The sequence below is a fragment of the Pogonomyrmex barbatus genome, unplaced genomic scaffold, assembly GCF_055798465.1.
Source record: "Pogonomyrmex barbatus isolate J1 unplaced genomic scaffold, ASM5579846v1 scaffold5, whole genome shotgun sequence".
NCBI lineage: Eukaryota > Metazoa > Arthropoda > Insecta > Hymenoptera > Formicidae > Pogonomyrmex > Pogonomyrmex barbatus.
The window spans coordinates 710554-734749 of NW_028297149.1; the positions used below are offsets into that span (position 1 = coordinate 710554).

Sequence of the window (24196 nt, forward strand, 5' to 3'; positions counted from 1 at the left end):
GAGGTAAAGAATGATGAGGAAAAAAGGATATTTAGATAATTTCACGACGTCGTTTCCGGGCTCGCTATGCGCGGCTACCGGAAGTCCGACCGCAACGGCGATAGGAGATTCGTCTATCATTTATTTCATCGTTCTTTATTTTTTTATTCTATCACTATTCTATTCGTTGTTTATGTTTTTACTTTTTTGTTCTCTATTATTTATTCTTTTAATGATATTGCCTATGAGATCTTTAGCGAGATCATCATTCATTGGTGTATAATCGCGCGACGAGGTATCTTATCTTTGGGCTCGTTCGATGAGAATGTTATCGCGCAATAGAGAATAGAAACTAATAAAACTCTTATCGTAATCGCGGTTGAAATTTCCGGTTCGCATATGTAGAGTTTCGTCGCGATGACAGATGTGTTTTTTATAACATGAGTAAAGCGCGAGAAGAGCAGGAAATCAAACTATCTTTGTTGCGGTTGGAGTTCCGGCGAGTCGTTAGAGATAGAAGCGCGCGATCGAACAAAAGTAAAAAAAATAAGACTTCGCATAGAGTTAAGCGCGATCTAAGTAATCAATGAAAGATCAGAGACATTCATCGTGATTCACGTCGATCTTCCTCGCGACCGATAGCGACATCGATACAGCGGCTCGCGTGTATTTCAGTCGGTGACGCGCAGTGTCGATTCGACTTCCACCTCGCGCGATGACGCTCGCTCGGATCACCGTAGTCGCGTGAGCGATAGCCGATCGCGGTGATTTGCGACTTTGCCGCCGATAACGAGGAGGCCATTTTTGCAAACCTACGGATATCTGGACGGCGATAACGTGTAAACGATATCGTCCGATAACGCGACGTTGGTTCTGAGACACGCGATCGCGCTTTTCCAGGAGTTTTACCGTATACCTGGGATTCCATATTATGGGATTCTTAACGACGCTACATTGGAATAGATGCGTAAATCGCGATGTGGCGTCAAAGATATATCGAGTTTTGCCTTGGACAAATTTCCGAAGAAATAGGCGAAGACGCGCCTCGCTTGGAACTTTCACCTGGTGAGCGAGAGCGTTCTACAAGTCACCGAGATCGCGTTCGAGATATGTGCGGCGAATTCGTCGTTGATGTTTGCGATTTATGAGATCATGGGCCAGATCGACGACTGCTCGATGATAACCGTCAAACATAACTCGTTGCACGCGATATTTCCGTATCCACTCGCCGTAACGTCCACCGTTCCATACATCGATAGTAATCTGTACTTTATCGTTAAACGACAATTCTTCAAGTACAACGAGTTTATCAGAAGTGTAACTATGGCCGGCAAATTCGACGTGGAGATTTTTGGTATCGTGTGTCCAAGGGACGGACTATTAGAACAATTGCGCGCTCTTCTGAAAAGACTCGCTCAGATAAACGTATTTTCGAGCGAGGACGATTTAGAGGAGGAGAGGGAGGAGGAGGCACGGAATTTTTCGTACAGTGTATAGAACGAAGGATACGAAACGTTTACGAACGATCAGTATCGCGCGATCTCTCTGGTCATAAAGATGTACGGTATCGAACACTCGCAAGGTTCCGAGACGCATCGAGTCGACGAGAGCGACGACGCGAGAAAGAGGAAGAGAATGCTCGACGATGACAATCGCGTCGAGTTATAACAACGTCGGTGGTACGAATAATCAGAGTTCTAGAACGAGTCAGAGTTCTAAAACGAAAATATCCCTTGACTAAGACGGGATACAAGTTCCTCACGTATGCGTCACTCTTGAACGTTCCTCGCGCGTGAACATTATCCTGGGAAAGTCACGGCAAGGAGATCTCGATGTCATCTGATATGTGGAGGCAGTTTCTCGAGCAACGACACGTTCTCTCGAAGCATCTGCAGAGTATCAACGGAGAACCGTTCTTTCCGGTCTCGTCGCATATCAGAAATATAACCGTGCGTTTCGGAAGAATCAACAAGCTGACGATATTACGCCTGGAAACGCCCGCGGCTCGCTTGGCTATGTCGAAGGAAACAGTGAATAACATGTTCGAGCTCGAGCATTGTGTCAACCGACTCGTTATCTTATTGACCAAGATATTAGGAAAGATCGACGCGAAATTGGCATGTTTCAAGTATCGCGCCCACTGCTAAGGATACGGAGAATATCTCGAGAGTCATACGCGATAGCGATGCTTTCGATCGTAACGACATTATCGATTGCGAGCTCGTTGTTCTGTTCTTTAGGATGTAAGATTGAGATGAAATAAAATGAGAGAGATATTGTAAAATGTTTTTTTTATTTGTACTTCTCCAAGCATTTATGTAAGTGATACGAGCGATAGAATATTATATTATAAAAGAATCTGATTATAATATGATATAAATAATAGTTAAAAGAATCTGATTATAATATTATAAAAGAGTGATTATAATATGATATAAGTAATGAATCTAATATATAATATAATAGTTTAAAACAATCTAATACATGATATAATAATAATTGAAATAATCTGATATATGATATAATATGATATAAATCGTAAATCGTTAACGTGACATTACAGTTCGGTGATATATTCTTATTTTCGACCACCATTCGTATAGCTTGCACATGTTCTCCATGGCGCAATTCTTCGCGTGACGCAGTGGAAGGCGCGAACGTCGTCCAGGATGTTCAGACGCCCTATATCCTCGAAATCCGCGTCAATAGTCTCGACGATCACGTCATGGTCCACGATGACGTCGCCGCCGAGAATCTTCTCCAACCATTTCTTCTTCTCCAAGCCTTTGACGTATAAAGAAGTCTAGGCGCGTCTCGCGATCGGTCGCACACGCCGCTTCGAATCACGGATTTCGAGAATCTGTAGGCGACGTCGCTCCACTGCAGATCGTGATGATTGGCGGATTTTACTCAATACTCTAGGTTTCTCCGCTTTTGTAAGAAGATTCCAGAGTATCGCTTTTCGAAACACTCAATGAGTCAGCTCCTTTCCATTTCTTAATATCGCCACCTCTTTAACCATAAATTTCTCCCGAACGGTAAAACCTTGCAGATCGACGAAGACCGCACAGGGAAAACCATGATTTCCTGTTTTTTTACGTGAGTTTACATACGACATTCGTCAGCGAGTTATACTCTATCACTCTATCGTGAATGATGAGACAATAAACCGTGTTGTGTTAGCCAGAACTCTTTGCATTCGAATTCTACGCGAACGTCGACGGTGGCGCTCTTGATCGATTCGTTCTAGCGGGAGCAATTGATGATCACGAGCGGACCGTATTGCAAAAATCTAGTGATAGTCATGAACGGTTCGTAGGTCTCGCACCCGTAATATGCCTTTCGAAATTTCAAATACATATCGTACAGCATGGCGAATTTGTTATGCTCGAAATCTAGATTCATATCGAATAAGAATAGAACTTGGAATTCAAATAGAGTTTTACATTAGTCAAATGAAAACTTGCAATCGTCGAATTTAGAAACGTCTTCTGAAACGTTTTTCCTTCCGATCTAGCGCGAAGATCACGTTTTCTCCTATTGCGTCGCCGCTTTTACCCACAAATGCTTGGTTGTACTTTGTAACAACGGAAATTCGTACAGATCCCACGAACGAAAGCCTATGCTTAGATATCGTCCACTGTCCAACGTTCGCAGAAGCGATAGTTTATTGACGTCATTCAGTATCACGTGCGGCATTCGCAACTATATCCTCAACAGCGTGATCTTTGGTTTCTGGATGCGCCACGAGGCAATTGTTATCATTGCGAGCGCATATCAGAATGAGTTCCTGCCGCGCGTTTATCACTATGCGCTTGTAATCCTTGCAGAAACCGAGGAGTATGTTGAGAGGCACGCAAAAGTTGAAATCGTCAAACGCTATAGGCGGTATCTCCCATCTGGTGTTCTGTAAAGTTCTGTCTCTCTCGTAGCTCAACAATACGTAATTTTTCATCAAGGTCGTTATCCCGACGTTTCTGCTCTTATCGATCTCCACGCCATTGAGCTCGTATCGAATCTCGTCGAACATAAACGCAACGCAGTTGTTGACTAGCTTCGCTCTCGTAACTTCCTTCGCCATACCTTCCTTCACGCTCTCTCGTCGCGAATTTTCCCTCAATGTACAGATGTACTTTCGTACGGCAACGTGTACAGATCCTGTTGCTGTACAAGTATCTCGTTGTATCTCGTCGCTGTATTTGAACGTGGTGTTAGTGTACGGATTGTAAGTGTGGGTCTATATTCTCACGATACGATCGTCAAAGATCGGGGCATCTCCGATACTTAAAATGTCGCTCGCCATTGATTCTTCACGATGAAACCTAAAGATCTTAAGAACGTGACGTTCGCGGTGTTCAACTCTTTCGCCCTTCTCTCGCGCACCTTCCTCGTCGCGTCGTTTCGCGATAGGATCGCGGATGTGCGTTTGCGTCTCCTCCTCTCGTGTACCACTCGTTCAGAACAAGCATCTTTCGCTCTCGCACATCTCTCTCTACTGCCTTCGTTGTCGCACGTGAAGTCGCACCGTTACCTCCTTTCCGTGAAAATCGATCAGTCGCCCATCCTGATCCACGACTCGAAGCGTGATATCGATGACGTGTTGCGCGATGATCGGGAAGTAAATGATCGACGTCGGAGCGTTCGACAGTTTATATCCCGGAGCAATGTTCGGTTTCGCAAAATCGACTCGATGCTCGCATCTGATCTCGCTTCTCATGGTGTTCTCGTTGGCGCGAATAATCAGAGGCCGCGCTTCCCTCTCGCTCTCGTCGCTCTCGTCGTAGATGATGTCGTCGCTCTCGTCGTCGTCGCTCGTCCTCTCGTCGATCCTTCGCCTCTTAGAGATAGTAGCATTCAGATATCTGTCTATCGCGCTCAACTTGTACGAACTCTCGGGAATCATGATCATTTTGTCATCGTCGTAATAAAACTTTTTATTCGTGGAATCGACGTTCGGTATAGTGTTGTACGTCTCCAAATTCGTGAAACCTAACTCGTAATCGTCGTCATTCAGATCTAGGGCGGAAAAATAACACGCCGTGAGGACGCTACTCTTACCGGTGAATGAAAGTCTTAGCGACATCGCGACCGATCCTCGAGAGAAATCGCAGGCACAACTGACCGCAGATGCTCTGATCGTACGTCTGATACGATCCGCGATTGTACGTTATATTTACGTCGCCGCCGAGATATCTCTCGAGTTCCCTCGGCGGTCGAAGATTGCCGAAACCGTCGAAGTAAACCGCGTTGCCTCTCTTCGCGTAAGCGACCCAGTGAGTATCCGAACCCGTCAAGTCGTTGAGATTCATGATGCCGCTCACGTTGTGTCGCGCCTTCGACGGTAATGCGTTACGCAAAAACACTCCTCTGAGGAAGGATATTTGCAGACGCGCCAAGTGGTTCAACTGCTCGTTCGTCGTGATGCGGAAAGCGATAACTCGAACGATCTTAACATTTCCTTCCACGATTTTTTTTTTCGTTCTTCTTGTCACACTGCTGCCATGTTTGTAAGATGCTAGAAGCAATCCTCCATCGCCCGTTGTGACGTTGCAACTCCTCCAGTTGATGCCGAGCGGCTTTATCGGCATTCACCGCTTTTGCGACGCCCGTCGCGCCGCGATCAAAGAATCGAGCGCGCCTAGTATCGGAAAAATGGGCAACAAGCCTCTATGTTTTCACCGTCAGAAATATCCTCGTCGTCTTCCTCTTCTTCCTTCTCAAACCTATCAGCTCAGCTTTGTTTTTGCTTTCATAGCCGCCCATACGGCGGTCGCGACGCCCTCTCGCCGAAGATGGAATCTCCGGCCGTTATACGTTCGCGCGCCTTCTCGGCGACAACTCGATCGGCGGTGTGATGATCGGCGAGTTCCTTGTTTCGCGAATAAACGATGTCGTGCTCGCGGCAAGCCGCGTCCAAAGGGTTGACGCCTCGATCTCGCTTCGCGAGACAGGTGCTGGGTCCGCAAAATTGATATCCGGGAATATATAGTTCGAAGGAAAGCACGTTTATCGCGTATCGAGTAATTTCGCGCCGCTGAGCATTTGTTACAGTTCTTGATGAGAGGCTCTGGATCGTCTATGTGCGATCGTTGCCGGATTGTAATGCTCCAGACACACGCGACAACATTGCATCTCGGGGTCCGCTCTCAGATGATCTCAGATAATCTGTTCCACAGTAGCTCCACGTCGAAATCGCGCACGAGAACGATCTTCGGGATAAGTCGCAACTGTTCGGCGGATAGATTGAGAATATCGCGTTTGTCCGTCAATAAAGGAAACATATCGATCACTATGCGCGATCGAATTGCTATCGAGTATAAATAGACCGATTATCGATCGCGTCTTCTCGAAGTGAGCGCACGCGTGTAAATGCGATTTGTTCGACGATCGCCGACTATAGGAGTGTCCAATCTCGATCATAAGCTCGACAAATTTTGGACGACGCAGTCGAAAGGGAACGCAGACCCTCTACTACCGAACACGATACGTTGCATTATTTGCGGCAAAACGAACGTGTTGATAAGCATGCTCGAAAGCCCGCACGGCGTGCGTTTTGAGAACGTGTACGTCTACTCGAAATCTTTGCAACAACTGAAGTATCGATACCTAGCGGAGTTGTTCGAGTCGATCTAGCGAATGAGATCGGCTATCGCACGTTCTCGAACAATAGCGAGACGCTTCCCGATTCGATATTCGTGTTCGACGAATGTGATGTGACCTGTGACAAGCAGAATGCGATCAGGGAATATTTTGCCATGGGTCGACACTTGAACATCGATTGTTTCTATCTCTGTCAGACGTACGCTAAAATTTCGAAACACTTGATACGCGACAACGCGAATCTCTTGGTTCTGTTTAAGCAGAATGGCACTAATTTAAAGTACGTTTACAACGAGCACGTGAACACAGATATGTCGTACATGAATTTTTGCGCCTTGTGTCGCACGTGTTGGAAACGCAAATAGTCATCGATAAGGATAGCGCATTAAGGAACGGTAAATACAGATGAAGATTTAACGATTTTGCCGTGGTGTAGAACGATCAGTTGTGCGACAAGGATGAACGTCGACGCTGCGGCGAGTACGGACGTTGCTCGACAGGAAAAAACGGCTCGAGAGATCGCGAAGACTCAGGACTCTATACGTAAAAAGCACAGAGCGTTAAAGACCGGTGAGATAGAGGGGATCACGCTGGAGAGGCGACTCAAACCGATCGTTCAGCCGTTGACACAAATCGCCGAGAACACCGCGTGAGACGAGTCGACCGAGGGAATCGATCCGATCGCATTCGTCGGGGCTAAAAGGAAATGCGAGATTGACGACGAGCTGCCATCGAGACCGACGAAGACGCCTCTCGACGAGATCACCCTCGATCGCAACGGTTAGTCCCGTGACTAGAGGCGAATCGGAGGAATCGATCTCGAACGCGCAATGACCGTTAGGTCGCAAATATATGGGCGTGCTTCTAAGCGGTGATAGATAGAGCGAAATCGACCACGTTTACAGAGTATACTTTGACGTAGCCGCCGACGACAGCGTGATCGTGGGCGACGCGCGATATCCGGGTACCCCGGGCTTATACGAATTGATCTTCAAGAGACTTCCCGACGACGTCGTATACACGGAGAACGACAAGCAAACGTACAAAAGTATATACTGTTGACTACGAACGCCCATCGGTGTGGTCACAACGCACTTATCCCCGTTCTAGAAAACAAGTACAAATATTGAGTCTATGCATAATTCCGTAGCGAAATTCCAACAGATGTCATTCGCAGTTGTTTTTCCGCTCGCACATGTGTCAAATATATAAAGTGTCGTACATTAAGTGAAAGCTGAAATTTGTGCCGACATTTTAAGAAAGTATTCATCGAGATCCGTGACGTATACGAAGTTTAATTATATTTTGAACATGAAAGGAAAAAACGTGTATTTTCGGTGTATTTCGCTTTTTTATTTCCGAAAAGACAAAAACGCGTCGCAAACTCACAAAAAGATATGCGTCATGTACGGAGAGAATACCGTAAGCGAAAGTGTGTGTGTCGGAAATGGTTTGCGAAATTTCGTTGCAGAGATTTTGATCTCCAAGATACTCCTCGCTCTGGTCGGCCAGTCACTACTGATGTCGATCAAATCAAGGCTTTAATCTCCAACCGGCATTTGACGACTACAGAGATTGGACATAATCTCAATATTGATCAATCAACTGTTTCGATTTACTTCTTCTTAAAGAAGCTTAGGATGATAAATAAGCTTGATGTTTGGGTGCCGCACGAACTGAGCGAAAAGAATTTAATGGACCGAATTTCAACTTGCGATTCGCTGCTTAAACGTCATCAAAACGAACCATTTTTAAAACGGATGATTACTGGCGATGAAAAGTGGATTGTCTACAACAATGTCAGTCGAAAAAGATCATGGTCGAAGCGCTCAGAGGCTGCTCAGACGGTCGCAAAGGCTGGATTACACCCAAAGAAGATCATGCTCAGTATCTGGTGGAATTGGAGAGGAATCGTCTATTATGAACTGCTGCCACCCAACAAAACGATTGATTCGACCAAGTACTGCTCACAACTGGCCAAATTAAAGCGAGCAATCGATCAGAAACGGTCCGAATTGGCGAACAGAAAGGGCGTTGTGTTCCACCAGGACAACGCTAGACCACACGTTTCTCTGATGACCCGGCAAAAATTATTGCGGCTTGGATGGGATATTTTGGTGCACCCACCGTATAGTCCGAACGTTGCACCTTCAGACTATCATTTCTGAGCGCTACAGAACAATTTGAATAACAAAACCTTCTCTGGATGTCCTTAAAAATCACTTGGATGACTTCTTTGTCCAAAAATCTCAGGACTTCTATGAAAGAGAGATAATGAAGCTCATGGAGAAATGGCAGAAAGTCATTGAACAGAATGGAACATATTTAGTTGATGTAATAAGTTGTAGTTGATTAAAATCGCTTTTTTTGCTAAATATTTTGCGTTTGAAATTTTCGATTTTCACTACGAAATTATGCATAGACCCAATACTTTATCGCGCCGCTATTGCTCGATAGACAAAATTGGCGCTGGTACTGATGAGGCGAGAAAAAGAGGGATCGACTCTATTCCATCCGCTATGCGGGTGAGAGACAAAAGAATCGAGTACATTCATTTGGACGATCCCAATGAGCTAGTCGACCGTCTTCGATTGCTCGACGTCTCTCGACGAGCGGGCAACGACGCTCACGACAACGAGATTCTGTCGATAATCGAGGAGCTTCGCGAGATCGATGCGATCGAGTAAAACGCGGCGCGCGCTCGTGGCGACTGATATTCCCGTTATGTTGGTGAACAAGTTCGGAAGACCGTTGGAGTCGTTCGGCGGAGGCGACAGGGCACGCTCGCGACCGTCGATCCCTGCGTCGCTACGTGCGTAACACCGCGCTCTGAGGGACGATTACTACGACGCGAGAGACAGAACCATACGGCGTTTAGCCGCACCGAGAACCGATAACAACGCCACGAGGAAGAGGCACGTGGATAGCGCGTTTCGAGATGCGGAGACAAGGATCGCCGAGACGAACGACTCTCGGCGAGCACCCGAGCGTTGCTGTCGGAGACGAACGAGAGCACGGCCAAGTCGATCGGAATTGAAGGAATCTATGGCGCGCGTAGTCAGATTGTTTCTAAAGTATGATACGCAGATCGCTGAGGTTACGAGCAGATTATCGCGCGTGGTAGATTCGTCACTCGCGAAGGCTTGATGTCTGTGAACAAATTTGAGAAGTTTCTGGAGAGGCAATGCGACGTTGACGATCGTCCGACAATCGAATCCCTACGAGCGTATATGCGTCACAGCGCACTCTGCCTGAATCCGGACGACTACGACGTCAACAGACGCAAGATACAGCATCTGGACGCGCTGATCGACGACATCGACGCGACGACCAAGGGTTACGTTGACGATGCGTTTCGCGTAAGAAGCGAAGAGTCGAAAGCTCTAACAAGCTACGAAAACAACTGGAAGATATGAATAAGCGGATTCAGAATTTTCTTACAATATTACGACGTAAGAACCGAAGTGGATTCTGCAACACTTCGAAAAGAAGAGGAAGGTCTCACTCGTCGATCACGACAAACGAATAAGGGAGACGAGAGACGAGATGGAACGAGCGCTCGAGAAGCGGGACGAATTGCGAGAGAGAGACCTGACCATGATCCAAAGTGCGATAGAACGAGCGCTCGAGAAACGGGACGAATTGCGAGTTAGAGACTTGAGCGAGATCCAAAGGGTCGTCGAGACGTTCGGCGACGCTCAGGAGAAACGAACGCGGAACCTAGAAGAATCATTGCGAAATCTAGAGGAATCACTGCGAAACGAGCTCGACGCATCATCGACGAACCACGAGAGGATCTTGACGGACGTGGAGAATCTCGCGCGTAGCATGATAGATCTGACGAGAATCGCGAGAGAACTGACGAACAAAGCGATAACGAGAGAAACACTGGACAAGACGCTGGCCTCGTTGAACGTGGATAAAATGGTGACTAGGGAAAAGATAGGCGAATTACTAGTCGCGCTAAAAATGAATATTTCGAATACCATGAAACATGTGATTAACGTTTGGAACGAGGAACAAGAGCGAACACGCGAAACGACGAGCACGAATAAAACTAGCGCGAATCGCGTCTCCTCGTAAATCAATGATGAGCGTCGAAAAGAGGAGACTCGTCGAGGAGCTTCACATACCCGCGCGGAGAAATTTCCTACGTCGTCGCGTCGTGGGGCACAATTACGACCTGTGGCAGGTCGATGTCGTTGAGATGCGCGACGAAACAAAGGTTACAATTACGTGATGACGGTTATCGACGTGTCGAGCAAGTACGCGTGGGCGGTACCGCTAAAGAGCAAGAGCGAAAGCGAGGTAATCGCGGCGTTGTCCAAGATATTTCGCGACGACGCTCAACATCTGCGAAATCTACAAACGGACAAGGGCAAGGAGTTCTATAACACTTCCATAAAAACGGTTACGAACAGATACGATATACGTTACTACTCGACGTACTCGGTGATGAAGGCGGCGGTAGTGGAGCTATTTAATCGTACGTTCAAGAACAACATGTGGAGGCTCTTCACACTCAATGAATCGTATAGATGGCTCAACGCTCTACTGCGTTTAATCTCGGAGTATAATAACCGCGCATCGAACGATCGGAATGCCACCGACGGACGTAACTCCCGCCGTTGCCAAGAAACTTCTCTCCACGATATACAATCACTGAAGATCGCAGCCCTCGCGAGGTTCAAGGTGAACAATCCGGTACGCGTCAGCAAGTTCAAAACGATTTTTAAGAAGGGATATACGCCTAACTGGACGATCGAATCGCCAAGGTGCAACGCACGAATCTCGTGACATATCTGCTGAAAGACTATCGCGGAGAGCCGGAGTGGCCGGAGGATTCTACGAACACGAGTTACCGCGAGTTTCTAATCCCGATATCTATCTCGTAGAGAAGGTGCTACGTAGAAAGGACGATAGAGTTTTTGTCAAATGGTTAGGAATGGATAATATACACAATTCTTGGACATAAAACGGCTGTATTGTAATGAATAAAGTACAAAGTGAAACGATTATTTATTCTATATTGGTAAAAGTATTTATACTACATTAGTATCTAATAACGGTATCTTATAATGACTCCACCGATAATCGGTGGAATCAGGTTAAGTATCGCTTGTCGTCGTAAGGACTCAAAGCTAGCTTTAGTTCGCACACGGTGTAAACTTCGTGCAGCATCAAGCGTATGCACGTCTGACGTCTCGATTGTTGCGACGATTCGTTCAAGCAACGCGCGAAATCCTCGAACGTTATCGTTTCGCGACGGTACTCCTCTTGACGCCCTTTATTTTCTTCATATCACTCTTTCCTAGAACTCTCAGAGCATACATCTTCGCCCTGAATCTTATGAACTCCGTCACGATTGTTTCGTTGTTCTCGTCCTTCATCAAACCGAGAACCTTTTTCGCGCGCGGTATATCGTACGCGTTGTCGTCGGGGTAAGCGCTGGTGTCGAATCTCGCGATATCCCGCTTAATATTCTCATAAACGTTCCAGCATTCCAAAAAATATATCAAGCTATCAGTGTCCGTGTACATGATTTTGCATTTAGAACGATAAAGCGACATCATATAATCATAATGAAAGTCGTACAAATGCGTCTTGTCTCTAGAATGCACATACGGACATAGATCGATTTGTTAAATTTAACTTCGAGTTTGCGCAACTCGACGGCCATGAGATTCTCGTCGAAGACACTCCTGCTGTGGAAGTTCGGTTTCGCGATCAGCGCCTCCGCGCCGTATCTTCCGTCTCAACGCGTCACGAGCCTCACGTCTACGTGATCGCGCATGTTCTCCATTGTCTTGCCGAAATAAAAAGGGAGGGTGTGCGTCACGGCGGGATCGGACCACGAACCAATCGTGAAAATCCGTAATTATTTTTGTGAAAAATATCCGCAGCCAGGAATCGAACCTGGATCTCCTGCTTACCGGGCAGGCATCCTTTCGACTACCGAGGCATATGATGATATTTATCGCAAATAACGTTAAAAATAATACGTCAACAATACTGGTACTCCAGAGAGATGATGATCCTATTCTCTCGATGGATGCCGCATTGTTCATCAGCTTAGACAGATTCCTCTCGAACTCGTTACTCGCGCGAGTTCTCCGTTCCGTATTGAGCTCGATGTACGCGTGCAGCCAAGGAGACTGCACGAACCGCAACGCGCGATAGACCTTCGTCACGCGTAAACCGTGTCATACGCACTGCTGAAGATTGCGATAGTGCGTCACGTAACGCGACTTGTCGTAGAGCGTGGCGAGTAGCTTTTCGTTTCGATTTCCCGGCGGTCTCTCGCGCGTCGGACAAAACGGAAGATCCGCGTAGCCGTCGTGAAGATGAGCTGTTGCCCATCTTCCAACTTCGTCACGTACTGAACGAATCGGTCAGTCTCCTTCTTGTCTCTAGATAGGGACGCGAACAAACCGTTGCCACAATTCTCGTCGTTCCTCCTCCTCGCCGTATCCAGATACGCGCAAGATACTTCTCATACTTATCATCGAGGTTCCTCTTCGTCGTATTCAGACGTGCCAGATACTCCCCGTACTCTCGTATCTAACTCGAGGAAGCCTCCCTCTTGATCTTCATGAGCGACGCGCGCTCGTTCGGCGTCGCGGAACTCTCGACGAAGCGAATCATGCTCTCCCCAGAACAGTACGAGTTCAACGGACCTTTCCGACTCCACGTCGGTGACAATACGTATAGCGTTCCTCATACTTTCGGCCTCGCGTATACGCGCGGCTCCGTTCCTCGAGGAAGCGCCAGATGTCTAGACAGAAACGCCATCAGCCGCAAATTACACGTCGTCGAATGCATAGACGTCCACATCGCGCGTATCAACTCGAGCGAGTCGAGTCGCTCTCGGCTTCCGCCGATACCTCGTCCTCCTCTTTCCGCTCAATCGTCGGTCGTCTCTATCGTTCCACCACCTCGCGTTCCATCTCTCTCGAGAACTCAAGCGGTTCGTTTAAGAGCGATATTATCTCCGGATTTTTCAATTGACTCTCCGGAACATTAGACTGACTCTCTATCTCGCAAATTAACGATACATCATTGATATCCTTAGTTAAATATATACTTTAAGGCAGCGTCAAAAACGCGCCAAACCGCGGCATCCTACAAAACACGACGCGCTAGACCCCGCGGAAAATACCTAGACACAAGAAGCGCGCCTTCCCGTCGCCGCGAAAAAAACGGGACGCGCTAGGTCCCGCGGAAGACGCCGCGATCGCCCGGGGGAAACCATCCCGCGACCGCCCGGGGGAAACCACCCCGCGACCGCCTGGGGGAAATCATCGTCGATATCCTTAGTTAAATATATACTCTAAGGCAGCGTCGAAAACACGCCAAATCGCGGTATCTTACAAAACAAGAGGACGCGCTAGGCCCCGCGGAAGACGCCGCGATCGCCCGGGGGAAACCACCCCGCGATCGCCAGGGGGGAAGAAACCATCCTTACCGACCGAGAAGGAAAAATTTACCCCAGTGACCGCCAGAGGGATCCTTCTTCCCCCCGGATGCGAATACCCCGAGGATCCTATAACCCTTCCCTCCCCTCCATCTCCTCTCTCGCCCCAGGGCTTAGGGCCCTCCTTGTTTACCTACTGACTGTCCTATCTCTTTAAGGATGACATGGCTGTGCGGTCATAATAGTTCTAGCTAGCGAAATTAACTTAATTAATTAATTAGGGAGTACATTGGATGAACACGGTATCTCATCTTTGTATACACTGAGAATAACTCAAACTAGAGTCGAAACGTATGTTATATATTTTTTTTAAGTTGTAATAAAGAATGTCAATTGCGCACCGTAAACAGCGCTGATTCTTATTTTTCCATTTACTACATCATATATAACATTTCTATAAAAAATTTGATATTAATAATTGGTGTCAAGTTATAATTTTATAAACATTGAGCTACAAGTTCACCTTGAAAAATTATATATTTCAAATTATATATTTCAATTGTATAAAAAATTTGATATACCACTATTTAAAAAAAAATAAAACTCAAGTAGTAGTATCCTTAATTAAAAAAAAATAATAAAAGCCAAATAATATGTATATCTTTTTATTTATTATTCAAAACTCTTCTTTTTCTAACTCAAATGATAGTTATTATTTAGCTTTAAAATATTATTATATCACAAAATTGCTTTACTCAACTTAAGTTTTTATCACAAAGAATTAGAGTAACAGTACAAAATAAATGATAAAGTTTTAGTAATTTTTACGTAAGAAATAAAAATTTGTTGCGTGCATCTGACGATAATGCCGCATGTATTAATCTTAAAGACGTTCTGAAAGAGTATTTGTAACACTTGACTAAAAAAACGTCTTTATAGACGTCTGGTTAATCAAATCTTAAAGATGTCTCTTTTAAAACGACCAATAATCATTTTTTAGACATACATGTTCATATTATTTCAATGCTGTTAAATACTGTCAACTTTGTCAGTTGAAACTTGGCACTAACTTTCGTTTCGTAGGTCTAATGTCCCGGAAAAAAAGTTTATATCTAATTATGTATAATTATATATAATTTTGCAAGATCTAGTTATGTATGGATTTTAATCTGATCTAATTATATATAAATAGATAAAATTGTTTATGATTATACGAACAGATTATACGAATAGATAGAATTATGCATACTTATGACAACAAAATTACGTTGCGTTCCGATACTGATTGCTAGTACTGAAAATCTATAATATATGTGAAACCCCTTACAGAATATAAGTGAAAAAAATGAAAAAATAAAAAAAAATGAGAGAAAGTGTTACGTTCAGCCCAGAATAAATTGTAAAATTAAGAATTAAGGATTTAAATGAATGAGAATTGAATAAGCTAGGAAAGACGAAAGAGCTGCTCTCTCGAGAGTCAGACATGGAAATGTGATCTCGAGTCGAACGCACTATTTATGTCTCAGCACTGGATCAATGATAAAGAATCGCTATGACGCCTCGCTGTAGACGTACGTTCGTCGGTCGTTTTTTGGTAAAGAAACTTAATTCTTATTATCAGGAAAAAGTCTCGTGCAATCAATAGGATGGGGAAAAGAGATCGAAGGTTTTAAAAAAAAGTAAAAATTAAAATTTAAACATTGATTTTAATTAATAAAATAAAAGTATACATATATATATATATATATATATAAATATAAATAAAAATAAAAATATAAAAAAAAATGTATATATAAAAAGGCGGAAAAAACAAGAGAAAAAATATTTGTATAAGTGTGTGTATGTATGTGTGATATCGCGGATGTTACATAAGTGCGGAGGCCATCGGGTAGGATTCATACGAGAGAAAGTGTGAATGTGTGAGTGAATCTTTGGTATAATAATCCTACCTGGTAATACAATTAATATTCTTTGATTAACTAGTAATTACATAAGCAAAATGAAGGAAGATTACAAAAATATAATAAGAAAAATAATAAAAATTGTATATAATATGTGGATGATGATAGAAGATTAATGCATGAGAGTTAAAGAGAGGAGTATTCTTGATGTTCCTCGGGAGGTGATCAGGTCGATAGGATGGGATTCTTCTAAATCTAAATCTTCAAAGAGAGATTTACCATCTCGGAATAGAGGACTTGGGGATAAGGCGTAAAAGTTTAAAAGGTATTCTACATCGGATGGATGCACGGGAGAATAACTAGGTGCGATTGGTTGATATTGACGTTGTTGGGAGGAACAGGGTGGAGGAAGAATAGAGTTAGATGAAGATGGTAAAGGTTAGTTTAGGGAGGATTCAGGAGCTTAGTAGTTAATGGTAACGATTCGATCGGCTCATTCAATATCTGATTAGATTTCTTGTTTCGGGCCTGACATTTTCGGCGATTCCAACCGCAACTATGATGACGATGAGATCGAGATTTTTTAGTATCGCGTTGTCGAATTTTAGAAGTTGGGACTTTCGTTTGATTCACTAGGAGGAAAAGGATTGATCAATGAAGAGAGGTGTGAATGCGTATAAGAGAGAGAGAAGGATCAACCAGGAACCTTGTATAGCTCAGACCGATTAAAATAGAGAGAGAGAGAGAAAAGAAATCGGGAGCCTTGTAAACTCTAACTAGTTTAATGAGAGGAGAAAAAAGGAACTGCAACCGAGAGCATAACTCAGACCAGTTTAATGAGAGAGAGAAAGAAAAGAAAAGAACAACCGAGAACATCGCATAACGGTAACTAGTTAGTAAGAAAGAGAGAGGAAAAGAAAGAACAACTGGGAGCCTCGCATAGCTCAGACCAGTAAATACAAAAGAAGGAAAGAAAAAAATAGATTAGAGTGTCATAGAGCAGAGGAAAGAAATAAAAATCTGAAATTTATAATTAATAAACGAACTCACTGTTGATTAGCTGGAGCAGTTATTTCGAAAGAACAAGTTTTGATTTTTCAAAGAATTGGGATCTTCGTGCACTGAGTCGAAGTATTCGAATGGTTCGAATAGTTGGTTGATTAGATGGAAGTGACACTAATAAAAAATTACTTAATAATTCTGTCATGGTGCGGAAGCAACTCTACTTATATGGAATGATCAGGATCTAAGTCTTGATTGAGGCAGTGGCAGCAGGAATTCTGAGATGTGTGTGTGTGTGTGTGTGTGTGTGTGTGTGTGTGTATGTGTGTGTGTGTGTGAGTGAGGGTAGGATGTTTACATTAGATATCTTCTTCGCTTCTGCTTGGCATGTCAAGGTGACAATATTCGGACTTGCGACTGCTCTAACTCTGGACAAATAATAATAATAATTCTTCGTGTATTCTTTTTAAAATTCTTTTAAAATTAAGTGTATTATTGTAATAGTCAGAGCAGTTGCAAATTTTTCTCTTGTTTCTTGAAATTTAATATAATTCAGTATCTCATCAATGGAAGAAAAAATTAATATTTTTATATGAAGAAAATTATATTATTCGTTTTTTTGGAAAGAAAAGAATTGTGGAGTCCACTGGATGTAACAAAAATGATGAAACATTTTTTATCTCATATCACCGCATGTTTCTAAAACCGGTCATTCACCCGTTTGAAGATCCTACTCGATGTCCCTTAACCTGCGTATTGGGATGAAACCTGTTATTGAAATGACGAAATAAGTGATCACAGGACCTCAGCTTAAAATATGATTTGGTTAATGAATATTACTATATTGTCGTACAAACATTTTTTATCTCTTTTTTTTATCTCGTGTCATCGCATGTTTCTAAAACCAACCATCCATCCATTTGGAAATCCTGCTCGACGTCACTTAACCTCGGTATTGAAATGAAACCTGCTACTGAAATGACGAAATAAGTGATTACAGGATCTCGATGTAAAATATGATCGAATTAATAAATGTTACTATATTATATAAATAATCTCAATTTTAAAATCTCGATTGCATATGTAATTTTTGTAGATAATTTAATTACATATATAGAGCCGTGAACCTATATTATGTTTAATAAGAATCATTATTCTTATGAAAATGTTTATAAATTCTTGTATATACCCGGGAAAAAAGTTTATATCTAATTATATATAATTATATCATATCAAATATAATTATATATAATTATATATAATGATATCTGTTAATATTACAAATTATATGCAATTATGTCAAAATATTTATAATTCCATATGAAATTATATTGAAATTTTTTTCAGATAAAAATTTTATATCTAATTATGTGTAATTACAAAATATTAAATATTCTATGTACAATTATGCAAAGTTATATTGAAATTTTTTTTCGAAGAAAAAGTTTATATCTAATTAGAAATAATTATATCAAAATGCTTACAATTTCAAATTGAATTATACAAAACTATATTTCTTTTTTAAATAGAAAGATATACATTAAATAACATAAAAATAACATAAAAAATATTAAATAACATAAAAATTTATATATAATATATTATAATGCATTAAACTAGGTATAAGTAATAACATCTAAACGAGAGACATTTCCGAGATATTTCGAGTTTAGTTGATATTATACGATTTATACGTACACACATATATATATATATATATATATATATATATATATATATGAGTATACGTTACACAATTTACGAACACATAATTTCAATCAAATATAAAGGATAAAGGATCCTTAAAGAAAATTTTAAGTTTAATATAATTACACTGATTTACTTCGTTTATTTTATGAAAAACTTAATATTTTATATGAGACTGTTCATATAAATACAAGTATTATAAATAAATATACTTATAAAAATATATTAGTTTTTCATATTTACTACAAAAATGAACCCATTAAAAATTTGATCTAATTGTATTTAAAAATGTATAATTATATCTAATTTTATATATATATATATATTATATATATATATATATATATACTCAAGTAGCAAGATGATGTCATTATGACGATAATTTAAGGTCATTTCTCATCATTCGACATTAGTGTACTAAATAATGACATAAAATAAATGTAACATTTATCACGAAATATTAGGTGTACAAAAAAGTTCTGAGCTTTAGATTTCATACAACCGAAATAACAATTTAAATTTTATATATCTTCCCGCCCTTTTGCGGTTTTAAAGCGTTGACATTTGGCCTTCTAAAATGCGGTTTGGCGTTTGATGCACATAACCTCAAAAATCAGTAGTGTTCACGATGGCAATAAAAGAGCATATTTGATTTTCCATCCACTTCGCGTTTCATCTGAAGAAAAATGCTGCTAAAGCCACTGCAATGATTTGTGCTGCATATGGAGAGAACGCTGTAAGTCATACTACATGTAAAAGATGGTATCAAAAATTTCGCCAAGGAGATTTCAGTCTTGAAGATGAACCGCGTGCTGGACGCCCTCAAAAGATTGAAACGGACGAATTGCAAGCACTGCTGAACATAAACTCTGCGCAAACTGAAAAGGAGCTTGCAGAACAGCTTGGCGTTACGCAGCAAACCATTTTCGTACGTTTACATACGATGGGAAAGGTTCAGAAGGAAGGCAGATGGGTTCCGCATGAATTGTCCGAAGACAACAAAAATCGTTGGCGTGACACTGCACTCACTTTGCTTTCAAAGTTCCGGAAAAAAGATTTTCTGCACAAAATCATTACAGGCGATGAAAAGTGGATTCTTTGTGATAACCCTAAACGTAGAAAATCATGGGTTGATCCTGGTCAACCTTCGACATTGACGCCAAAGCCCAATATCCATGCCAAGAAGGTTTTGCTCTGTATCTGGTGGGATTGGAAAGATGTGTTGTATTACGAGTTGTTACAACTGGGTGAAACAATTACGGCAGACCGCTACCAACAACAATTGACCAATTTGAGCGATGGATTAGAAAAAAAGAGGTCATTTACTGGCCAAGGACGTCGTAAAGTGATCTTGCTTCATGGCAATGCTCGATCACATGTTGCGAAAGCAGAAGACTCAGGACCATATCTTTGAGTTAGGCTGGGAACTTCTCCCGCACGCGGCGTATAACCCAGACATGGTGCCTTCCGATTATTACCTATTCCGGTCGCTGCAGCATCATTTGACTGATACACATTTCGTGAGATTTGAAGAGATACGAAAATGCATTGATGACTTTATCGCTTCGAAGCCGGTGAGCTTCTATCGTCAAGAAATTCGCAAGCTATCCGAAAGATGGCAAAAGGTCGTTGATGCAAACGGGGAATATTTCGCTGATTAATATTTTTTTGTTGTTTTTGAATAAAGATTGAATTTTACAAAAAAAAGCTCAGAACTTTTTTGTACACCTAATATTATCGTCATTTATAAATTTCATAAATATATCGTCATTTTTAAATCAGTTTTAATGAATAAATAATGAAATAATATTAATTATCTTTCTTCATTAACTATAATATAACTGTAATATAACTATAATATAAATAAGAAAAATATTTCCCATATTTAATACAGTTATTAACAAATTCATTAACAAGTAAATAAAATATATACAATTTATAAACACTTTCATAAAAATAATGATTCTTATTAAACATAATATAAGTTCACTCTATATATGTTATTAAATTATCTACAAGAATTACATGTGCAATCGAGATTTTAAAATTGAAATTATTTATACAATATAGTAACATTCATTAACCAGATCTATCATATTTTAAGCCAAGATCCTGTAATCACTCACTTCATTATTTCAGTAGCATGTTTCATCCCAATACTCAGGTAAAGCGACATCGAGCAGGATCTCCAAATGGATGAGGCTTGGAAGGACGCTCCAAATATCTTCTCGCAGGTGGGTGCGCTGAGGCGTCCCTACGAGTCGAACACACTGTGCTGAGCCACGAGTCAACGTCTTGAAAAAGACGCTATGACTTCGACTGTGTGACGTGCGTCCGTCGGTCCGTAATTTAGGCAAGAGAATTTAATCTCTTTTGTCAGGGACAAGACCATGCGAATCTTGGGATAACGAGGAATGAAAGAGAGAGCAAATGACTAAAACGATAAATAATTTAAATTTTACATGTAATTAATAATTTTAAAACGATTACAAGGTTAGCTAGCTATAAGATCGTGTTTATTACTTCTTGTGTTGAAATACATTTACTGACGATATATTTACATTTGAAAAAATAATAAAAAAAAGAAGGGTGTTACGTACAAAAATTCATGTAATATAAATGTTCTAAAAATTGACGGATGTATTATTTGGTTTCTGTGTACAAATTCTATTATTTTTTGGTATATTTATCTATATTCTAATTATTCTTATCTTACATAGTTTAGTATTTTTAATCTGTATTTAATAATTTTATCTTACGTTGTTAATCTATTTAAATTTGTATTTTGTTATCTGTGTGTGGTTGTTTCGGAGAGGAGGTCGGGTTTTCGATAGTGAGGTCTAGGGGAGGAGGGGAAGGAGTCCGGAGTTCGCAGAACTCGTCCAAGGATTTCTAGGTGCAGAAATCTGGATATATCTGGAGGTTAGTGTCATGGCGCTCTGGGAAGAGTGCGCTGAAATCTGAGGGTGATCCAGGTTCAGATGGTTTGATCGGGGAATTGGACGGAGGAGATATGTACAAATAATGGGGTCTCCTGCTGGAACAACTCGTGGTTTCTTCGGCATGTGTCAAAACCTCGGATGTCCCAGGCGAGGGATAGTTTCCTGATTGACGAGCTCGCTTGTTGCGATGATAACGGAGCCTCTTCAGGGCTCGCCTCCGTTTCTGAGCGTCGGAAAGAGTGGATGATGCAGATTTCACTAAAAGAAATGGATTTGGAATATGAAGAAAATGTCATTGGTTGTGAACCTTAAGGCTATCTTTGAAATATTTCAGGAAACCGAGAGATCCGACAGAGGAGAGAAATTAAAAAGGGAAAGAGAAAATTGTAAGAGAGGAAAGAAAAAAGAAAAGAATAGATTTCCCGAATTATTCGGTGGCCATGAACCTGCTGAGTGTTCCACAACGCATAGGGAGTCAGTGAGGTTCGACGGCCGAGGCAAACAGAGAAGAAGCAGATTTTGCCGAATTACTCGGCAGCCATGAACCTGCTGAGTGCTCCGCAACGCATAGGGAGCCCGAGAGATTCGACGGCTGAAGCCAATAGAGAAGAAGAAGATTTTGCCGAATTACTCGGCAGTCATGAACCTGCTGAGTGCTCGCAACGCATAGGGAGCCCGAGAGTCCCAAGCAAAGAAAGAAAAAGAAAAGAAAAGAAAAAGGAAGTAGAAGTGTAAGGAGAATGGCAGAGGATAGAAAGGATGTAAGGGAGGAATGAGAAAATATAAGGAGAAGAGACCCGAAAACTATTATTAGGGAATTTTTCTATGTGTAATTAAACTTACTGTTACTCTGGAATGCCGGAGACTTGGGACCTGCGAGATGATGAAGACGGTAACGGTTTCGCCAGGAAACTTGGTCACTTGTACTTGTACTTGGTGAAATTGTTGATTTATTTCGACTGACACCGACTGATTGAATTATTGACAAGTGATAAACTGAAAATGTTCTGGCCGCGTGAAAAGAAAAGCAGTGTGCGCTCCGTGCCTTTAAGGGCACTATATATATATATATATATATATATATATATGATTTCGTTGAGGAAAACATCTGTACACGTGTTGTTTTTCCGCGATTAGGATAATAAGGATTATCCGCTTAGCCAAATTCTTAGTAACCGACTCCTGGAAGAGATCAGTTGCGTAACCGTCGCGATCTAACAGAGTAACAGAACATGTGTCACTCGTTTATCCGCTTAAATTCTAATTACATTCTAATAACAGATATCCGAAAGAGAAGAATCGTGCAGTCGTCACGACGTAACAGATGATACAAGATAAAAAATGTTTCATCACTTTCTCTCATTTTTTTTTTCATTTTTTCAATTTTTTTACTTATTTTCTGTAAGGATATTTTATGTCACATATATTATAGATTTTCAGTACTAACAGTCAATATCGGAACGCAACCGTAATTTTGTCGTCATAAGTATGCATAATTTGATCTGTTCATATATAATCATAAACAATTTTATCTATTTATATATAATTAGATTAGATCAAAATTCATACATAATTACATCTACAAAATTATATATAATTATATATAATTAGATATAAATTTTTTTTCCCGGGTATTTTATTTACTTGTTAATGAATTTGTTAATATGTATTAAATATGGAAAATATTTTTCTTATTTTGTTATATTATAGTTATATTACAGTTATATTGCAGTCAATTAATAGAGATAACTAATAATGTTATTTCATTATTTATTCATTAAAAATGACTTAAAAATTATGATTATTTATGATATTTATTTATGATGATCTAGTTTGATGCATCATAATATATTATATATAAATTTTCATGTTATTTAATATATATCTTTCTATTTAAAAGAGAAATATAGTTTTGTATAATAATGTAACAAAGCGCACCCCTCCTTTCCTTCTTCGATTTTCCTTCGACCGACCATCCGTCGAGGACCGCCGACCAGTAGGCGGAGTGCGGTAGTGGCAAAAGGTTTACGCTTCTTTTAATCTTGTATAAATTCGCGAAAACTCCGAAGCGTCAGAGAATAGCGTGGGAATACCGCTAATCCGCGATGGTATTCCCTCCGCGCCGCACCATGCGCCGCGCCAGCAAGCGCTAGCGCATCCCCATTGCACCACGCACCGTACCAGCAAGCGCGAAGACGTAAGCACTAACGTAAGCGCGCCCCGCGCCGCATCGCGTCACACAAGCGTGCGAGCGTCCCGCACCGCAGCGCGCCACGATCGCGTGCAGAAGTGCTATAACCGATCCCGCGCCGCGCCGTTACCTCGCCATCGAACTTCTCTTCCTACTCTTACACATTCCCGCTCCGATTCCTTATCATCCCAAAAAACCAATTCCATTTCTTTTTTCTACTCATGTGAAAAGAGATGCTATTCCCAAGATCGACCAATCCAACCGATCTGATCGAAAATACCGAGATCGATTTCGGGTATAAAAAGGCATCACTCTCCAGAAAATCATCCTGTTCCGCGCTTGCCTTCTGAGAGCACGTCTTACGAAAAGCGAGTATCCGAACTGATTCTGGTAGAAAGCCTGAGATCTGTTGGAGCCTTCCCCAACGCGCCAAGTTCGCTTAGCCTGGTTGAAAACCGTC

The 24196-nt window shown here is 41.6% G+C and overlaps 1 protein-coding gene across 4 annotated transcripts in view; it reads right to left on the reverse strand.

The window, feature by feature from the left end:
• Positions 1-24196, reverse strand: part of LOC105422411 (lachesin) — a 707047-nt gene that overhangs the window by 476569 nt on the left and 206282 nt on the right. Inside the window, exon 1 of one of the 4 annotated variants that reach the window (XM_089081990.1) lies at positions 17614-17631. The exons of the other annotated variants lie outside the window; for them this stretch is intronic. The gene's annotated coding sequence lies outside the window, so the exon portion shown is untranslated. Of the gene's footprint in view, positions 1-17613; positions 17632-24196 lie in introns of those variants that run through there. 4 annotated transcript variants of the gene reach the window in all.